Source organism: Meriones unguiculatus, chromosome 6 (genome assembly GCF_030254825.1).
Source record: "Meriones unguiculatus strain TT.TT164.6M chromosome 6, Bangor_MerUng_6.1, whole genome shotgun sequence".
NCBI classification, from domain to species: domain Eukaryota; kingdom Metazoa; phylum Chordata; class Mammalia; order Rodentia; family Muridae; genus Meriones; species Meriones unguiculatus.
The window spans coordinates 96,955,303-96,969,300 of NC_083354.1; the positions used below are offsets into that span (position 1 = coordinate 96,955,303).

The 13,998-nt window shown below is 40.9% G+C and overlaps 1 pseudogene; it reads left to right on the forward strand.

Moving 5' to 3' along the window:
• The first annotated feature begins 10,808 nt into the window (after window positions 1-10,808).
• LOC132654885 (kinesin-like protein KIF18B) lies at window positions 10,809-13,724 on the forward strand (annotated as a pseudogene).
• Window positions 13,725-13,998: the final 274 nt, after the last annotated feature.

Sequence of the window (13,998 nt, forward strand, 5' to 3'; positions counted from 1 at the left end):
TACCCCATTTTTAAATTGGATTACTTGATCTGTTGCTGTTTAACTTTTTGAGTTCTTTATATATTCTGGATATTAGTCCTCTGTCAGATATAGAGTTGGTGAAGAGCCTTTCCCAATCTGTAAGCTGTTGTTTTATTCCGGTGACAGTGTCCTTTGCTTTTCAGATGATTTTCAGTTTCATGAAGTCCCATTTATTGATTGTTGCTCTTGGAAGTTGTTTCCTGTGCCAGTGAGTTCAAGGCTCTTCCCCACTATTTCTTCTAGTAGATTTAGTGTGTCTGGTTTTATGTGGAGGTCTTTGATCCACTTGGACTTTAGTTTTGTGCTGGGTGATAAGTATGGATCTATTTGCATTTTTCTACTTGTAGACATCCAGTTAGACAAGCACCATTTGTTGAAGATGCTATCTTTTTTCCATTGTACGGTTTTGGCATCTTTATAAAAAATCAGGTGCCCATAAGTGTGTGGGTTTATTTCTGGATCTTCTATTCAAATCCAGTCTGTTTCTATGCCAGTACCATGAAGTTTTTATTGCTGTTGCTCTATAGTACAGCTTAAGATCAGGGATGGAGAGAAACAAGACAGGAGCCTACCACAGAGAGCCTCTGAAAGACTCTATCCAGAAGTGTATAAAGGCAGATGCTGAGACTCATAGCCAAACTTTGGGCAGAGTGCAGGGAATCTTATGAAAGAAGGACAGCTCAACAAGGAGAGCAAAAAATCAAAAAATCTGGGCAAGGAGGTCTTTTCTGAGACTGTTAAGCCAACCATGAAACATGCATGGAGATAACCTAGAATCCCTGCACAGATGTAGCCCATGGTAGCTCAGTCTCCAAATGGGCTCCCTGGGAAGGGGAACAGAGGCTGTCTCTGACATGGACTTAGTGGCTGGCTCTTTGATCATCTCTCCCTGAGTTGAGGGTTGCCTTACTAGGCCACGGAGGATGACAGTGCAGACAGTCCTGATGATATCTGATTGACTGGGGTCAGATGGAAGTTGAGGAGGAGCTCCCCTATCAGTGGACTGGGGAAAGGGCATGAGAAGAGAAGAGGGAGGAAGGGCAGGACTGGGAAGGGAGGAAGGGGGGTTACAGCTTGGATACAAAGTGAAGAAATTGTAATAAAATTTTTAAAAAGAAAAGAAAGAAAAAAAGGGTGTTGATGAAACCTTTCCCCTGCTCCTCCCGCCTCTCACACAGCAGAACTTTAAAAGCCATTTGGTTTGCACCTGAGGCCACTCCTTTTAATAAACTCCTCCACTGCACCATTTCTTACTTCCCCCAGTCCACCATCTCCCACCCCAGCCCCAGTGAAACCTCACTAGCTCTTTATGTTAATGAATTTTCCTCAACTTTTGCCTCCCTGGCAGCTGCAGAAGCAAGGTCCAATGGGATCTGTATGAAACCCAGTGGAGCAAGAGGTACCAGAACAGGTAGCAGGCTGATCCCTGAGGAGGAAGCTGGCCAGGAGACTCACCTGCAGGCAGGAGGAGGAGGGAGAGAGATGAGAACAAAGAAATTATAAGACACTAAGTGTGAGATAAATTGAGTTATTAATGGGTCTAAATGAGACACTCCCTGGGGATCTCAGCAATTAAGAAGGAAGTGATGTCTGGGAGGAGCTAGGAATCTGCACTGACCAGACTGAAGTGGTGGTTTTACTAGCCTATTTCCCACTTGCCTGTCCTGCAGCCTCAAAGAGCATCGGTTTTATAAGCCAACACTGCCCCCTGGTGGTTGCAATGATGCTGAAGGATGGAGGTCCGGGTAACCAGCCTCCTTTTTTTTTTTTAAGAAATCAGATGCCTTTTTTTTTTTTTTCCTGTTAACATACCTATGGACCCAGCATTCAGCTGGAAGAGGCAAGGAGGATCACTGGAGAGTTCAAAGACAACTTGGTCTACTCAACAAGCCTCAAACAAACAAAAAAGGGCTGACATTTTTAATTCTATGTCTAGTCCTCTATAGAAGCACAAAATTAACAGAAATCTCACTATACTTCAATCCATATACTGTTTCAAAAGACTGTGTTTTGTTCATGAAATAAGCATCTGTTGGCATTTGCCATGTGCTGTGGGGCTGGCATATTAGTTAGCAAACTACAACCACTGTCCTTAAGAGAGGACAAAAGAGAGAGAGTGAGAACAAGAGATGACAGACAGAGACAGAGAGAGACATACAGAAAGAGGGAGGGAGATATACTTGAATTATGCTGTTAATTTTATTGTACTATGAAAAATAAAAAACTGGGGTAAGAAAAATGAAAGAAATAGACAGGAACATGTCTTCCAGAACAGGGTCTGATAAGGCCAGTTTGAGGAAGAAGCATTAGAAAGAATGAGAAAGTATTCGAGATTAAATTGTCTGGAGAAAAATTCTCCAGGGTAATATGAAAGAGAATGTTCTGAAAGCGAGAAGTACTGATGAGGAATCCCGGCAGATGGGGTTTGGGGAAGGAAATGGGTACAGGGGCAGGAAGTCACAGGGAGGTACTCCGCATAGTGAAAACCTTTGAACTTCTGGGTAGGAACCACACTGGCTGCTACATGAAAACCATGCAGCAGCATTGGGACAACACCAGCTGTGCGCCACATGTTAAGGCAATATCTATAGAGCTTGCTAAGGCAGTCTATATAGCTTTGAGAGCAAAGGGGGGAGAAGACTGTGAGACCTGAGCAGCTAATGCCAACCTTAATGAGGAGAATTTTCCAGGAGAACCAGCATTTCCAGAGAAGATCAGGGAGGGAGAGGGTATGGGCAGTTAGTACCACTGAGAAATCTTTTTGGACATAATATCACAGACCCTTGGCAGCCAGCTACAGATAAGCGATATGAATTCAAATTTCAAAGAAAAGAGATTTGAAAAACCATGCAGGTGTTTTCTACTTGTTTAAATAATATATAAATTTGTGGCATATAAGAAAAAAACCTAAGGAATGAGCAAAGAGAGAGAATAGCAGACTAGAAAGGGACAAATGAACAACCACCTGAAATAGAAACACTTGTATATCTATGAGGTATGTACTATATCTCTGATCCTGTGTCACTCCTGAAAAAAAGAAATACTACACACAAGGAAATATAGATAAGTTTTATCAAGTCATTTAAAATACTTCAGTATAAATTAATATGTTTGTAATAAACAATACCTAGCTACATGGACTAATTCAATAAGTATAACATTCAGTTTTAGCATATTGAAATAGCAATTTCCAAGAGCCTCTATGTTAGGAAGTATTAAATGAAACATATTCTCTTAACTTTTCAATGTCTCTGAACTTTAAAGAGGAAACTCTTCTGGCAACATATGTGACAAGGAGCTTTTTGTTCAGATGTGAGGACCCATCCTGACTCCACCTTAAAATCAGTATCCATCAACATCAAAATAAGTTTGGTTTTATTTTCTATACAATTTAAGTTTTTATATCTTAGCAGCCCATAGCTTTAACCTTCTTGGAATTCAGCTTGGTCTGTACCTGAGAACCTGACCTACATCCATCCTGATAAGATAAAGTGTTCTGCCAAATAATTTTGAGATGTTCTGCCAAGTTCCTACATAACAAAAATTCCTCTGGAAATCCCCCAATCCTTGGAAACCCCTAGCCTTGAGGTTTTTTAAGCTAAAAACAAGAACACTTTCTCTTGTATTTGATTCTGTTCTTTAAAATCCCACTTTAAAGAGACAATCCTGTCTTCCAGAAAGTAAAGCTTGCTTAATTCGACTAAAATTTGGGGTAATGTTCTGTATTATCATCCAATAGGATTAACACATGAAGTGGATCTTCACATTGAAGAAAAAAGATGTGCTTCATCTCCCTCATCACTTAAGGAAAAGAATCACCCAGGGCTCCCATCTCAAATTCTTGTGGCTAATGAGCAAACAGTTCTACCCACACACTTCTGCATAGTGGAATGCCATTGACAGAACCTTTCATCATAGTTTGTGATCTCTACCCAGAACATACAAAAAAGCCTTATAGCAAAGAGAGGAGCAATCTACTGCTCAGGGTAGAGTGGAGAGAAAGCTAAGTGCTTGAGTGACAGGTGGACAAACCTACACACTGTGCCTGATAAAGGAACACTGTAAGGTACATATGGAGAGCCTCCTTGAGTGACAGGTGGACAAACCTACACACTGTGCCTGATAAAGGAACACTGTAAGGTACATATGGAGAGCCTCCTTGGGACCAAGGCTTCGGGATTTTCATGGATCTTAAAGTTTTTATTAAGGAACAGTTATGAAATCTGTTCACAAAACCCTTTATACCTATAAAATCTCTACTTCATCATAGAATGTGATGACTCTGGTTGATGATTACAGTGGGTGCCCCTCACCTGACTGAGAAGAGAACCCACCTGAATCAGAAGCTACGTTTTCTTAGAAGAAAACTCTCGTTGGAACTGTCAACTAGTTCATTCTCTCTGTGATGTCTGCTCTTGGTTGTCAACTTGACTACATCTAAAATTAACTGGAATCCATAAATGAAGGGCACACCTGTGAGATTTGGTGATGGGGAACACTTGGTTTGAAGTGGGTGGATCTGCTTCTAGTCCAGACCTTTAAGGTAGCAAGACACCTGCCTTTGGTCGGGATCTTGAAGCAGGAAGACGCTCCTTTAATCTGGGACACAGTTTCTGCTAGAAGCTATATAAGGAAAATGGAGGCTTTTGTTCTTCATCTGCTTGGTCTTACTTTGCTAGCAAATTGATTAGAGTCTACGTGTTCAGAATTCCAGTGTCTGCTGAAAAACACCTGAGACATTCAGACTCGTTGACTGAGCAACTTCTAACTTCTTAAGCTTTCCATTCATAGACAGCCATTGCTGTATTAGATGAATCATAGCCTCTAAGACACTGTAATACAGTTCTCAACCTTTCTAATGTTGTTTTCCTTTAATATAGTTACTTATGTTGTGGTGAACCTCTACCATATATTTATTTTTGTTGCTACTTCATAACTGTAATTTTGTTACTGTTATGGATTATAATGTAAGTATCTGTGTTTCCCCCATGGTCTTAGATGACTCCTATGAAAGGATCACTGGACCTCAATGAGGTAGTGACCCACAGGTTGAGACCACTGAAATAATAAATCCTCCCTTCTCTCTCTCTCTCTTATATAAGTTCATTCTATGAGTTCTGTTTCTCTAGAGAGCCCTGACTAATGCACTTTTGGATTACAACACTGTTTTTTTTTTCACTCATTCAATAAACAGATTAAACAATACTGCTTTCAGTCCTTGAGTACCATAATGAAACTTCATGCCCCATTACACATGAGTGTTACAATCCTACATAAGAGCAAAATAGCATTAAGGATTAACATTAATACATATAACATAGATAAGAGTGGAGCTAAGAAAACTCCCCATGAAATCAAAATAACCTTCCAATTTGAAAGCTTAGAAATGTTTATGCATTCAGTTAAGGAATTGTTAACTGAGGGAAAATTCATTTGGAAAAATATCATAAATGATTAAGAAACTTACAGAGGTGGAAACAAGCTGGCTAAAAGTGCCCTTTTCCCTGGAGGGCTCTGACTTTATCAACTAAGCAACACTTTGTTGTTTATCTTAAAGAAGTAATCATAATCTGTTCATTGCTAAGACAATGTTTTCCAGTTATCCAAATCTGGCTATTCGAGTTTGACACCTGCTGTCATCAATAATGCTTCACGGGGCAGGATGGGGAGTTCATTAGTTCAGCCTCCATCTCAGTATGCCGAGGCTTTCTCAGTTGCTGTATTTCAGGGTGTAGCAGTCCTTCACATAGATGCCATATTTTTTACACAGAAGATTAAAAAAGAAGTGGTAACAGGTTGATAGCGAACAAAATTCAGTTTTTACTCCAGAAAAAGAGATAAACGAATTTATTGAAAAGTTCATTAGGAAAGGTGGAGATGACCATCAGTTTACTAAAAGGAGAAATAGATCAAATAATGACTGCTAAGGTTCAAAATAACTAAATTCTCACTGGCAGTGTTCCCAAGAAATTAAGACAAGCTTCAGGGTTGGAAGAAGACCATGGGTTGACAGCAGGTGTATCTCTTATTCTGTTTGTTAGTTTCTGTAATAAGGAGCCCTATACGGAATGGTGTCTTGAGAGGAAAGGAGTGCTAACAGGTATTCCACCCTCAGAGAAAGTGTGGAGATGAGTATATAAAGTCACAATAGGTCAACAAGACAAACTATTGGCCTGTATGAAGAAACTGGAAAATCAAAAGAAGGGACACTTTTTAGTTTTCATGAAGTTGTGAAAATTTTTGACACAGAAGACTTTGCAGATTGCCTCTTCTGTGAAGTCATCCTTTGATTGTGATTGGATAACTGCTGTCACATTGCCCCATGTAAGTCAATTTTGACCTTTCAAAAATACACCTCAATTAATGGCTAAGAAATATATGAAATAGTAACACAATTAAATTTTCAAGGTTCCTTCAAAATGTTTGGATACAATAGTGGACAGTGAGTTCACACTTACCACCATCTTGGTGATCATGGTACCCACAAAATATGAAGTGCAGCACCTATCATTTTGTATCAAGTAACAAAAAAAGTGTATTCCTTTTTAACCTGTGATATCTGTGAGCAAAATTACTAAGGATGCATTTATTTATCCATTTTAAGAATTACAACATGTTGAGATTGGAACCTCTGTTTCCTCTTTCTGCAGATTTTAAATTTCTAACATGGTTGATGAATTTATAGACAAATAGATACAGTTTGTATAGTTGTTTTCTTGCACAAAATATTTAGGAAAAAAACTCATGAAGTAGATTCCAAGTGATATGTTAGTATTTATCAAGTAACTTCTTTTTTCCTCTAGAAAGATACAGAAACCTGGGCTGTGGTTTATTAAAGCTTGTGTGGAGTTTTGTTACAGAGAGTTACATTCACTTCCAACATTTGGTTTGGGGAACAAGTGCTTCAGAGCCTGGAAAATTTTTACTTCTTTCTGACTTACTCTGCAGGGCAAAGGTCACAATAATGATTTGTGTTCTTTATGTTCTCTTACATAACAGTGACCAATCATATTGGTCTCTTTGTGTGCTTGCTGGTTTATTTATGTGGATGAGTGCTTGGTATATTTGTATAGCACATGCATACTTTGTGGGCACAGACACCAGAAGAGGATGTCTGATCCCCTGGCACTGAAGTTATAGATCATTATGATCCACCATATGGGTGTTGGGAATTGAACCTGGGTCCTTTGGAAGAGCAATCAGTGTTCTAACCCTGTGAGCCAACTTCTTCCCAGCCCTGTTATACCTATCAGAACACCTAGGGATGGAACGTTGGAATGCATGAGCTAAAGTGACTCAGTTCTCATTTTAATAACATTTCATGGTTTTTGGCTTTGTCTTCTTAAATACAGAATTAGAATAAGTTAGAAAAAGCAATCATATGTTTCTATTTCCCATTGTATTTTATTTTCTGAAAATATTTACAGTTATACATTTAACATAATGTAAATATTATTTCACTTTGGTATAAAAATAATAACTATAACATAAAAAGGAACACCCATTGTTTTGAGACCGGCTTTATACTGGTGAAGAAAATAATACACAGAACTGTTTGTTGCTTCAGTATTGATTTCTACTGAGAAATCATCAGTCTTAGCCAACGTTTTTTAACCAGAAGCATGCACATCAAAACAACGAAACAGTAAACAACATTTTGGCGTTGTCATAACTTAGTGTTGCCTTCACTGAATGTGTCTCAGAAATTCTCCCTGAGGTCAGAAAACCACTCAGAACTACTGGGCCATTGCACTTTCTTCTTTGGCCGGAGGGTGGCAGTAGGTTTGACGTCAAGATAGGCGGCCTTGGCTGGAGCAAAGCTCCTTTCTGCTTTGTCTTGGAGTAATTTCGTAATCACCAAGGATGCATTTCTTTAGCAAACAAATTGCTTGAATTTAGTGAACAATTTAGAATATCTGTTATTTCACGGGGGGGGGTAGTTTCGTTACAAACTGTGCTAGTCTTTAATGCAATAACAGCATTTATTTTCATCCATGTGTTCATTCACTAGTATTCAACAAATATGTTTCTCTGTACCTTCCCTCCCTCCCTTTTTCCTTCCTTCCTTCCTTCCTTCCTTCCTTCCTTCCTTCCTTCCTTCCTCCCTCCCTCCCTCCCTCCTTCCCTTCCTCTCTCCTTCCCCCCTCCCTGCCACTGTTAGCCCAGCCTAACAGTGGCCCACATAAAGGGGGATAATGGGTACCACCACTGGGAAGTTCTAGAGTGTTCTCCATATTTCTCTGCCTCAAGAAAGGTTCCAGAAAGGAGCTGGGACTCTCGATAGATAATGATGAAGGTTGTAGTGATGGTGAGCATAGTGATGATGGTGATGATGATGATCTTCAAACCTACCTGCCTTCCTGCTTATCTTCCTTTCTGACTTCCTGCTTTCCATCTTCCCTTTCCTTTCAGTTCCTCTCCTCCTACTCCTCTTTCTTCCTCTTCCCCTTCTTCCTCCCCTGCCCCCTGAATCACGTTGGCTGCCTGGGAACTCCTCATGTAGACCAGACTGCCTTAAAATGTGCAATGATTCTCTGCCTCTGCTTATTGTCTGCTGGGATTCCACTGGTGTTTTTATGAGTGACATATAAGAAAAGACTATTGTGAATAATAATCCATGCTGTTTGCAGCTAAGAAAGAGTGAAACAAGATTAAATAGAGACAGATTCTTCCCTTTGTATGTCTTCCCTTGGGTAGGATGACTTGGTTAAGCATTGGGAAGGTGATTTGTTCTTGGCCAAGGAAATTACAGGCCAGATATTTTTTTAATATTTGTGGGTGTAGACCTGTCCTTTGGCACTAGTTTGGCTCACAGAAAAGAAGCACACATCTCATGGTTATCAGAACTCCCAAGTGTGTGGATACAGTGAGTATTGATCTTGGCCTTCTGTTTTGCCATTACAGAAGCCAGATTAACTTCTGGGTTTTTTTTTTATTTTAAAACATATTTATTTTTATCTTATGTGTATAAATATTTTGCTTACACGAGTCTGCGTAGTACATGTGTACCTTGCGCCCTTGGAGTCTAAAAGAAAACATCTGACCTGGAACTGGAATAGCAGATGGTTGTGAGCCACCCTGAAGGTGCTAGAATGGAATCCGGGTCATTAATCTGCAAGACCAACAAGTGCCCTTAAACACTGAGCCATCTCTCCAGCCCCAACTTCTGTATTTTTCCTCAGCTACTTTGAAATTTCAGTCATTCTCAAAATAGTCTTGATATTTGTTCCTCTTGCTGTGTACCAGTTGCAAAACCCTCTAGAAAGGAAAAAAAATTATTTGAAATGCATCACACCTGAAGAAAAAAAAAAAAAAAAAAAAAACAACTTCCTGACTTTTGACTTATCCATCTTCCCCATGTTGCCATGGTACTCCATAAAGACACCAAATTAAGAAACTTAGTATCTGACCTCCCCACCCCCCAAGGGAAGAGCAGTCCTGCTAGGCCACAGAGGAGGACTTTGCAGCTAGTCCTGAAGATACCTGATAAAACAGGGTCAGATGAAAGGGGAGGAGGTCCTCCCCAATCAGTGGACTTCAAAAGAGGCAGGGAGGAGATGAGGGAGGGAGGGTGGGATTGGGAGGGAATGAGGGAGAGGGCTACTGCTGGGATACAGAGTTAATAAAATGTAACTAATAATAAAAAATTAAATTAAATTAAAAAAAGAAACTTAGTATCTTATATTGATCAAATCTATTCTTCTAGTTAGGGAGATTTGAGCTGCCTGAGATCAGGGATAGTCTCTCTCATCTTTATATCTAATAGTTATTGGTACATAAGATATCCTTTGAGTGGTTGATAAGTTTCCAGGAGGTGACAGATGGTGACAAAAGACTTCCACGTCTGGAGATTTCCAGCCCAGCCTAAGAGAGGCCCACATAAAGGGGGATAATGGGTACCACCACTGGGAAGTTCTAGAGTGTTCTCCATATTTCTCTGCCTCAAGAAAGGTTCCAGAAAGGAGCTGGGACTCTCGATAGATAATGATGAAGGTTGTAATGATGGTGAGCATAGTGATGATGGTGATGATGATGATCTTCAAACCTACTTAACTTCAGCTGCATGGCCATGGCCTCTAGACTACCATAGGGAACACTGACTCTCCATAAGGAATGTGAAAGCTTACTGATCTTATTAATCCCATCATTGTCTCCCTGTCCTGTAGTTTTGATTATTTGGTTGATTTGGGTTGGGTTTTGTACTTTCCTTTACTTGTGGATTAATTCCAAGCATTTAAACACTCTATTTGAAATATTGAGTAAATTGTGCATTCCTGTGAGGAAATTGACACCATGTCATATTTTAGTGCTAGCAATTAGTATGTGTGTGTGTGTGTGTGTGTGTGTGTGTGTGTGTGTGTGTGTAGCAGAGGACCCAAGAGGCTCCCTATACCTCCAATTCATTCCATCACCAGTCTACCATAAATGACTAGAATTGCTTGCATAAAGGTAGTTATTTCTTTATGGGGATTGCTCTGAAGCTTTATTTTGATGCTAATTATTGCCCTCAAGATCTGGTTACACCTATTCTTGTTTTGTAAACCTGCATTCATTGATTAAAGGCCTATACCTGGGCAGGGCTGAATAGGGTAGGTGTGGCTAAAGTTCCTAGACTTTGGCATACAAGAGAATCACTGGACAGAGATGGATGGGAAGAGAGGAGGAAGGAGGATGCCAAGATGGGTTAATTTGGAGAAGTAACTATATGGTCTGAGTTGATGGACTCCAAGGATGGCATGGATGAAGAAAACACCAAGATAAAAATTATAAGCAAGTATATTGGAATTATGGATGGAAGGTATACCAGATAGAGATGACTAAGGTGGATAGCACTGGATAAGGGCTGGGAGATGGGGGGTTAGGTTGTTGAGACAGCATGGGTTAAATATCTTCCTGGATCAAAGTCAATAAGGCAATTATAAAATCTAACAACAGATGTCTATGTCTTATTATTTGTGATAGCGGGTTAGATAATAACACCGGGATAATCTTAGAGCTAATAACATTCATTATATAGCCCAACACTTATTTTTTATTTATTATAACAATTTCCAGAAGTTTTCATTGAAATACAGACCTTGGCTTTTTTTTTTTTTTAATAAGTCACACTTTGCATCAGAAACTTAGGGCTGAATCCTTCTGATTTCAGGAGACATACACTCTCCAAGATTTTTTCCAACTTTCGTGCAGTTAGCACAGCTAAGAGGAAACAACTGCTGTTCCCACCAGAATAACTTGTACTGAAAACGAACTCATTGACAGGGATATTTATTGAACCCACAGACTTCCACTGGGTGATTTGCTCTAACAGGAGCAAAGGAAGGAAATCTGAGGCTCTGTCAGAAGACTTCTCTCAACGAATGACAGGAGTGGAGGATCCATTGCTGGTACAGTCATCTTCAGAGAGTCAAAGATGAGTTTTCAGCCACCCCAGAGAAACATCCTTTTAATCCAGTGCAATGAAAAGTATTTTTCATTTACCAACATTGAGAATTTTGTACTCTTTATTCAGTTTGCAAAACATGAGGATACTGATATATATATACCAAAACTGTGAGTACTCAGGATGGATTTAAAACAATTCAGAGGAAATGTTTTGGTTTGTTTTTGTTTTGTTTTTGCTTTGCATTGGATTTGAAATGTTTTGTAAATTGGTACTATTTCCTCTTAAGCAGTGTAAAATATATAATCAGTTCTACTTGTTGCATATACAAATCCTTGCTACTGGCAAGTGTTTTTCTCATTTTCTTTATTTTGGTTGAATCCAACGCAAACTATAATACAAAATGCTTAACAAATTCAGTGGGTACTGTGGGAAATAAGAGAGGCACCATGAGTAACTTCTATTTAAAGAGAACACTGTGGCAATATTAAAGCACTGACCTTCTGCCTCTAAGATATATATATATATACATAAGCAGATGATCACCAAGGAAACCAGTGCTAGGTGAATTATTTTAGCCCACTGTAGTGTGATGTACGTTACAGAGCAGACAGCATGCTGCAGTGAAGAAGAGTCACTAACTGTGTTGACACTCATGTCATCCAAGTCCCTACCTTCACACATTCAGACTCCTTCTCTGACTATAATGCTTCCCAGCACGTTGCTCCAAACTAAAGAAGTGCCTCCCTACCCAACACTGATACCTTAAAAAATGATTTTAATGACCTCTGGTTATAAAAATGTGGGTTAATACTGCCTTTTTTTTTAACTCTCAAGAGATATCCTCTTTTAATTGTTATATTAGCTTTGCTGCATTTCACCTCAGAATGACAGTTAACAAATTTATAAAATAAACCCTTTAAATACCCAATTCGTTAAATATTTATGGTATGCAAGTCTTCCTCAAAGCCTTAAGTGGGACATTTCATGGGAAAATAATGGCTGAGGTGTCCGTTCTAATCTTTGGGCTCTCATCTTATGTAATAGTAGGCATTATCCTACAATTTACTCCAAATGGAATTTGAAAGCACAGCACCGAGGTGGGGGAGGGGGAGGTTGATTCGGTGGAAGAGGGTGTTGGGAAGCTCTCTCCTGGGTCCGAGGGATCCCTGTTGGTGTGTGTGTTGGGGGTGGGGGGAGGCATGTGAGCAACCAAGGACATCAGGGCCAGCAAACAAGGAAAGGTGTTGCAGATGTCCAGTGACAGGGGGTTGTAAAGAAAATGCTTCAGAGCAGGAGCTGTCCCTACAAGACAAGCAGTTTCCAACCCAGACCCCAGAGCAGGAACTTGCCAGGTTCCCTTAGTCCAGTTCTACATGAGCCAACACTCGCCACAGAAACTGCACAGGGACCATTCTAAGCAGCTAGCCCTCCTGGTGCTGTGTCTGGCCCAGCGACAATTCGTCCTGCTGCTGGTGGCCAACCTCCTGACCCCCTGACATGATCCCCAAATTTGAAACCCTGCAGTACTTGGTGCATGCAGAAAACACTGAACATGGGATGGAGAGTCCTGGGTCTCCTGGTCTGGCCAGGGGAAACTCTCTAGCTCAAGAGCTGTGTTCAGAGGCTAAGACTTCAGGGTACTGTGGTCCGATTATCCGGACCACGGCAAAGCAACTGAACGGCCTCACACACATTCTGGGGATCCCACTCACACCTGACTATGCCTCAGACAAGATGTGCCAAGATCACATCAAGGAGAAGAAAAGGGAACTGAACCCCACAGAGTCAGGCAGCCTAGCAGCCCCAGTCCTTCCTTCCATGCCTGAGCTCTCTAAGGCCCAGCCTTCCTCTGAGCCCAGAACTCCAAAGGAGAAAGGGCCTCTTCCTCTTTCCTGTCCCATCCCGAGTCTGCCCAGCCACAGTCATTGAAAGCCAGGTACCCCTGGGCACTTCTGCCTTACAGAACTGCTCTATTGGTCTGGCCCTCCTCACCTGTGATTTCAGCACCACCTTCAATGTCTCTGAGGAGTCCCCCTCCAAACCCAGCATCCATGAACTTGTTGCCTGCTAGAATGTTCTCCCAGAGATGAGCAGCACAGACCAGCCCTTTTGTTCCCAGTGTACCTGTCCTATTCACCATAAAGGGCCTTAAGCCTTCTCCTCTTGCAAGCGCTGCCAACAAGAAGAGGCGCACTGTGAGGTGTTAGTCTCCCAAGGCCAAGCCCATGGCTGCATTACCCACCTCCCCAGCAGCACCTTGAAGAAGCCAGACAGACCCTTCACAGTCCCAGAACCACCCTTGAGTGCCACTGCTTAGTGACCAGAGGATTCATAAGGGGCTGACTGATTGAGGTGACAGAGTGCCGTTAACTGAGTGTTCTGACCAGGAGGGACTCCTTCCCACCAACACCTCTAGGCTAACAGCCTTCTCTGGTCCCTAGAGCTTCTCTGGTCCCAAGAGCCCCGAAAATTAGTACCGAACAGTATCTTATAAAAAATCATGTAACATGTACAAGTGGAAAATGAGCTCTGCCAGGAAGATGTATTGGTTGGCGTAGGCATTCATGTGAGACCTGGTTCACCTTTCTCAC